Source organism: Echinops telfairi, unplaced genomic scaffold, assembly GCF_000313985.2.
Source record: "Echinops telfairi isolate 266 unplaced genomic scaffold, ASM31398v2 ScPeMD7_70;HRSCAF=299, whole genome shotgun sequence".
In the NCBI taxonomy this organism is placed as follows: Eukaryota; Metazoa; Chordata; class Mammalia; order Afrosoricida; family Tenrecidae; genus Echinops; species Echinops telfairi.
This window is the reverse complement of record NW_022103968.1, coordinates 33,092,122-33,099,468: the sequence shown is the minus strand read 5'-3', so window position 1 is coordinate 33,099,468 and position 7,347 is coordinate 33,092,122.

Sequence of the window (7,347 nt, the reverse complement as noted above, 5' to 3'; positions counted from 1 at the left end):
TAAGATAAGCACTTTTGTTTATAAATAATATGGGTCCCAGAGTGGCATAAATGGTTTATGCTTATCTATTAATTTCAGGCGATGGGTGGTTCAAATCCACCTAGTTGTTGTTAGTGTTAAATGCCATAGAGTTGGTTCCAACACACAGCAATTCTATTTACAACAGAACGAAACACTACCCCTTCCTTTGTCATCCGCACAATTGTTTTGTTGCAGCCGCTGTGCGGATCGGTCTTAAGGAGGGTCTTCCTCTTTTTCATTGTCCCTCTACTTTACCAGGCCGCGTGTCCTTTTCCAGGGACTGGTCTCTCTGGAAAACATAAGCAGCATTCTGGCTGTACTTCTTCCAAGACAGATTTGTTGGTTCTTTTGGTAGCCCAGGGCACTTTCAATATTCTTTGCCAGCACCAGAATTCAAATGAATCTATACTTCAGTCTTCTTAATTCAATGTCCAACTTTCACATGCACATGAGGTGATTAAAGAAATACCATGGCTTGGGTCAGACGCACCTTATCCTCTGTAAACCTTACAGCCAAGGGTATGGAGAAGCCACTGTCATGCATGAAGTCACCCTCCAAACCCAAACCAAGCCCACTTGTAGTGATCTTATGCTGGGTTTCCAAGGCTTTGATGAGAGCAAACAGCCTCGTCTTTCTTGAGGCGAATGAGGGGTGGGTTTGAATCGCTGACTTTGTGGTCAGCAGCCCAACACCACCAGGGCTCCTTTAGGCAGAGTCAACCAATCATCATGGGGATTGTTCGTTTGTTTTTAAATAGATGTAACCACAATCTTAGTCACACCTGAAAAATGATCACCGTACCTGCCATCTTCGCCATGTAGCGCTACTATAAGAATAGAAATGCCATAAGTGAATGACTTTGTCAAACAGAAATTTATTTTTTCAGTCTAGGAGGCAAGCTGTCGGCTCGAGGAGAAGGCCTGCCCTCTGTCTGCTCTGCAGGGAGGGGTGTGTCTCCTCTGAGCGTCTCTCCTGGGCAATCTTCACATGCTTGGTTTCCTTCTTCCCCCATCTCTGTTCGGCTCACTTGTTTACTCTCTTTCATATCTTACTAATCCTGCCTCATTAACATAAAAACCACATCCTATTCCCTACTGGAATTATAACTACTAGAATGGAGGTCAGAATTTAGCACGTGTATTTGGGGCACACAGTTCAATCCGTACCACTTCCTTAAACATCTAATGCTAATCCAGGGTTCAGATGCTCCATCAAAAATATTTTGTTAGAATTTGTTTGCTTAAATTGTTGGTATCGTTGTGTGCTGTTGAGTTGATTCAGACAGGTAGAGACCCTATAGGATCGTACATGGCAGAGCCTATAGTATATAGGGGTTCCTAGCCTCTCATCTTTATGGGAGCAGATTAGCAGGTCTTTCCCCCTACAGAGCCACTAGTGAGTTCAAACCATCAACCTTTCAGTCAGCAGCCCAGTGATTATCCATTGTGCAACCCTGGTTCCTTTGTGTAAACTAAGATCTGAATATGGGAACTGGGTGGGATGCTCTATAGAGTCTGCCCCTTTGACTAATAATTTACTTCTTCAGGAAAATAGGTCACTTGTCCAGAGAGCTTCCCACTGTCTGAATGTGGCTCTTTTGGCTAAAACTTAACATGGGGCTTCTATTTCCTATAAACTGGTAGCTAAATCAAGAAATTTGGTCAGGGGGAGGGAGGGGGAAAAAAGATACCAAGGGCTCAAGTAGAAATAAAATGTTTTGGAAATGTTGATGGCAACATATGCACAAATGTGGTCAATACAATTGAATAATGGATTGTTATAAGATTTGTAAGAGTGTCCCCCCGCCGCACCCCCACCGCCCCGCAAGAAAGTAAGCAATAAAAAAAGAAAAGAAAGAAAGTTGGTTCTTTTGTTGTTGTTGTTGTTGGTCAGGAAGGCTTCATAGGTGACTCTGTATTTTCACTGGGACACATAAAATGTGTCCCATATGATCTTTATGGATGTTAGCGGCCATTGATGAAGATTGCCTAGATCCATTATTTCCTAGAGGATTGCAAAAATGTGGATATGTGATCTCTATCATTATTGATTATATATCACGCTCTCTATAAGGATATGCTATTCCATCATTGCTTTTCACCTGTTAGCTGGACTCTTGTTCGATGGGACTGTAGGAGCTTCTCAATCCACTCGTGAGTCCATTTGTCTCACCTCTAACGGAGTTTGATAGGTCCTCACTTTCAGTGAACTGAACTTCTGAAGTAATTTCTATGCTCCTTCTTGGTTGTGTCCTCAAAACTCAGAAAGAGGAGCCCCTGTCCTGAGCATCTTTTTCAGATCTCATAGGGAAGTTTTTTGAACGTTAATTGGAAAAATCGAGTGATTGAGGCTCACTGATCTCTTCAGGTCAGGGGCTGAGAGTTGAGGTAAAGTGAGTGAATGAGTGGCTGGGTAAGGTGGGGTGGGGAGGATATGGAATCACAGACTGTCCTGGGAAGACAGACAGCAAAGGCTGCTTCTGTTTAATGTTTTCCTTCCAATCAAAGCCGAGGGGGTATCTAGGGCATCCTCACCTTCTGTTCCTTGGCTGGGTTGATGTAGTTGGACAAGACAACTAGAAGTGCCTAGACCTTGTGAGTTGATCAAGCGAGGAGTTAGTTCAGGTTGGTTAAATTGGAGAGTGAGACTCAGCGATGTCATTAGGGATCCAGGGTCTTTCCATCATGTTGCTCTTCTCTCTTCCGTTGGTTTGGGTCTCCAGCTCGATCCTCCAATGACAGCTAAATAGCTGCTGTACTTCCTGGCATCCTATCCAGACAAGAGAAGACAATGTTTTAACAGAGGCCTAGCTCTTCCTTGTGTCTTCTGATGTGCCCTGACATTTCATTGGCCAGGGCAGTTTACATAGATGCTTAATCTAGCATTGTCTAGGAAGTCCAATTACTGCCGTGGGCCTACTACCAAGCATGGTTTATCCTTGGGTTGGGAGGGAAAAGAGTGAAACACTTTGGAAGGCACAGGGGGTGGGTGGTGGTGGTGGGGAGTGGAGAAGCAAAGAAGAAAAGGGAAACGTCGTTACAGTAACCACCGTACCGGGTACAAACCATACACCTGAGAAGTTCAGGAAAGGGAAGCGACTTGCTGCCGATCAAACAACCAAGTAACGTCAGATCTAGGATCTGACCCTGGAATGGTCTGCCTCTGGAAATTACGATCTTGAAAGCTGTATCCCTCACTAGATTCTTTGGCTGTTGAGGAACTCTGAATATTTCATGATAAGAAATGAGGTGGGAGCTACTGATCAATCAAACTCAAGAGATCAAACAATCTACCAAATGCACCCAGCTACTCCAAGGCCTCACTTGGATCCTTCCCCCTGGCTCACCCAACGTAAGCTTGCTCAGCCAGTGGAGAGGAAGTTTGTACTAGCAGGGAAACTAAGAAAGCAGCAGACTTCGACCCCAGATTTCTGGGAGGGAAGCGCCGTAAGTGAAGAAATGTTGCTTGTTGCTCCCTTCCATTTCACCTCCTATTCTAGTAAATTCCCCTTTGAAGAATTCCTTCTTTCCAAATTCAATCATTTGGTTCTAGTGGGGCCTTTCAATGATAGTACCAAGGGTCAATATTAAAATTAAAATAGTTAACGAATAGGAAAGAACATGCACCAATAATTAGAAGGGACATTTCTATCCGCGGAAAGCAGGCTCCTGGTGAATCTTTAAGGAGTCCTAGTTACTGGCGAAATGGGTTATTTACACATTGGGCTGCAAACCACAAAGTTAGCTATCTGAATCTCCCAGTTGCGCTATGGGAGAAAGAGGAGGCCCAGTACTCTTGTGAAGATTTATAGTCTTGGATATCCAAAGGAGCAGCTCTATTCTGTCCTATAGGGTCACTGTGATGCCATCAGAACCGACCCAATGGCAGCGGTTGGTTTGCAGCTTGGTTGGAGAACCCTGGGTTAAGTCTTTAGTTGATAGCTCACAGAGAATTCCAGAGTGTGTCAGGGAGGGATGGCACGGAAATAGAGCATAGTCTTGGATCAGTAGGTATTTACCAACTGGTAGGGTTACATTTTCAACAAGGTCTCAGTTTCAGATATTTATTTCACTTTTCAATTCTAGAATGCTGATTGTTTTTTGTGGGGTTTTTTGGTATAGATTCTAACTCTCTATTAAATGACCTTTTCATTGACGTGGTTCTTTCCCTCTCTTTCCTTTAACATGTTTATAATACTTACTGTAAAATCTGTATCTGCTACCTTGAGCATTATCATTGTGGAGCTGTTCCCATGGTCTGTTTTAGTTATTAGTCACATTTTCCTGCTCTTTACATGTCTTAGTAAAAAAGACACATATACCAGATCTTATGTGTATAGAGGATGGGGTGAGAAGACTGTTCATCGCGAGCTCGTCAGGGATTTAGTCCATTTGGAGGTGGACTGCAGTTGTAGTTTATGTCAGCCCAACTGGGTATCATCCATGTTATTTGGATGGAGCCATTCAAGCTCTTGATTGACAGCTGTCCACGTCTCTAACTCCTTAACCCCGAAAGCTATGGAAGATTCAGCTCTGCCCTTGGCGGGGAGCTTGAGCTTAGCCCTCCAGTGTCTGGATTCACACTGTTCGGCAGCTTGGCAAATGTCTTGAGGGGAAGACCAGTCTCGTGTTTGTTGCAGGCTGCCTCTATGTCACAGGACTTTGTTCCTAAAATTTTCCAAGACTGTGGGAAATTACCCTCTGCTTTTAGAGGAGCCTAGCCCAGCCTCTCCTGTTTCTCCCAGAATTCAGAAAATGTCCCAAGGGCAAAACTGGCAATCTGGAGTGCACTGGGTTCCAAAAGTACATCAGTCATGCCGATCATCCAGAGCATTGCCAGTTTCTTTCGGTCCCAGTGGGGGAGACCTTATGCCTGGGCCAAGTCTTATGCTTGGCCTGCACCTGGGATTGCAAATATTCCCCCAGGGGATGGGAGTGGGGGTGGCAGCCACCGCCAGAGATGGTCACCTCCGTTTGAAAGGGCTCTCTCCTCTCTGGAATTTTGTACCGGGTTCATCCTCCTTGCTTGTTGCTCTTCAACACCTTTCGTCCATGGGTTTGGCAACCTGCCCAGTTTGATTCGCTTTGTCGTCGCGGGAGCACTGGGCTGTTGCTAAGTATAAGGAGATGTCCAAAAGAAGTCCTATGATTGTTTCACTATTTTAACCACCGTACGTATGGTCATACCAATGATGTGTAGGGCTTCACTTACCCAGCTATTACCAGGACCCCTCCTCCACCCCTTGCAGAGCAGAGATCATGTGATCCAAGTAGAGCAATCAGAGGCCCTTTGTTGTGTGCAAGGTGGGGCGAGGCTGTGAGAGGGAGTTGGAAGCAGGTATACATTTTCCTTGCAGGAGAGAAACAAACCTTCACATTTCGAGGAAAGACCTAGCGGATGCTCAGGGCTTCTTTGGTTACCCGAGTTATACATTTCCCCTCCTTTGCCGGAGCTATAGCGTTCCAGGCCCTTAAGAGGCTGGACCCATTCAATGTCCTGTCGTTGGCCTTCGTAGGACATCCCGGTGTCCAGAGAGCGCATGATCATTTCCTTCTTAAGCATAAGGGGTCTTATGGACCTGTGACTCACAGTCTTGTCCAAGGCTGCAGTTTGCCTGGCAGGGCAAGGTTAGAAAGACCGGGTGAAGGGCGTCCCCCTCCTATCCTCGCAGGAAGAGGGAGGGATGGATGGGTGGTGGTGTATCTGAGGCCCCTGCTTTGGCTCGGGACGCCTCACTCCCAGGAAAAGCTCCTGCTTCTAGACCCAGCTCTCCCTACTTCACCAGGGGAGGACATGCGGAGCACAGCCACCAAGTCACCGGCTCTGCCTGTCAACACCACGCTCTCTATCATCACCACGCCGAGAAGCTGACACGACACCAAGGCAGGAAGGGAATGGAAATGGCAGACTCCCGACGGCTCCTGGGACTCCTAACTTGCAGAGGAGCCTGAAGTTTACACCAGAGGGTAGACAAGATAGCTATCTGGGCATCATACGCCACTTTGCCAGTTTCCGTTCTCCTGAATTATTTACCACCTAATTGCATTGAAACCGAATCTGGGAACACAGAGTCAGAGATGGGGCCTTCTTGCGAGTTAGAGAAGGCAAACCAGTGTGCAGGGAAAGTACCTGGAGCAGACACACGTGACAGCTTGCTGAAGTTCTCCTGTCCTAGAAGCGCTGTGGGTACAGGGGGCAGTGTCATAGGCTGGAAGTGCCTTCCAACCGTTCGTCTAGCCTCTCCCTGCCACGATCCCCAGACACGGAGGAGGCTTAGGCCCTCTGGGCTTCCACCTCAACTGAAGATGGCAATTCGTGGCCCTGAGCCCGTGTCTTCGCCTGCGTAAAACAACGAGATACAAAAGGAGCTCAGCAGGGAAAATGAGCCTCTCTTTAGACTTAAGAGAGAATGTTCACAAGTTTATTTTCATCACCGTACCAATCACTTCTCATAGTTATGAAAACAAAGAAAATATATGTTTTTAGTATTTCAATTTTTTGTTTAATTAAATACTTCTATTGGGGGGGCTCTTACAGCTCTTATCACAACCCATACATTCGTCTATTGTGTCAAGCACATTTGTACATCTGTTGCCATCATCATTTTCAAAACATCTTTCTACTTGAGCCCTTGATATCAGCTCACTTTTTCCCTCTCTCCTCCACCCTCCCTCCATCATGAACCAAAGGAAATATTTTTAATTAAGTAGAAAACTTGAGAAAACTCAGAAAAGTGTAATGAAAGAAATGAAACTCACCGTCGTACCCATGCTAAATGAGAATCACTCATAATATTTTCATACACTTTGCACCAGTCTTCTCTTTCACCAAATATTTATGTTCAGGAGATATTAATCACAATGTTTTGTAAGCTGCTCCCCCCACCCCACATTCAATATTTTATAATGAGTTTCTCCCCAGGCCAATAAGTATTCTTCAAACAAAAAATTTTTAGAGCAGGCCAGGTAACAAAATGGCTCAACTTTTAACTGCCAAACAAAAGGCTGGGAGTTCAAACCCACCCAGGGGGCTCCCTGTGAGACAGACCTCGCAATCCTATTCAAATAATAGCTTTAAATAAATAGCCCCGTGGGGCAAAAGCAGGGGGGGTTCACGGCTCATTGTTATCAAATTTCTCTACAAAGCAATACAGGATTAAAATATTATTAATTTGCATTCAAGAGACCCACTGTGATATCACTTTAAAATCCAGTTGGGCTGCTCTGAAGGATATTGAATGACTCATCACAATGCAGAGTCTCAGACGAACAAAAAGGAGCAGGAACAAACCTCAAAATAACTTTTCCCAACCAGGGCAATTCCAG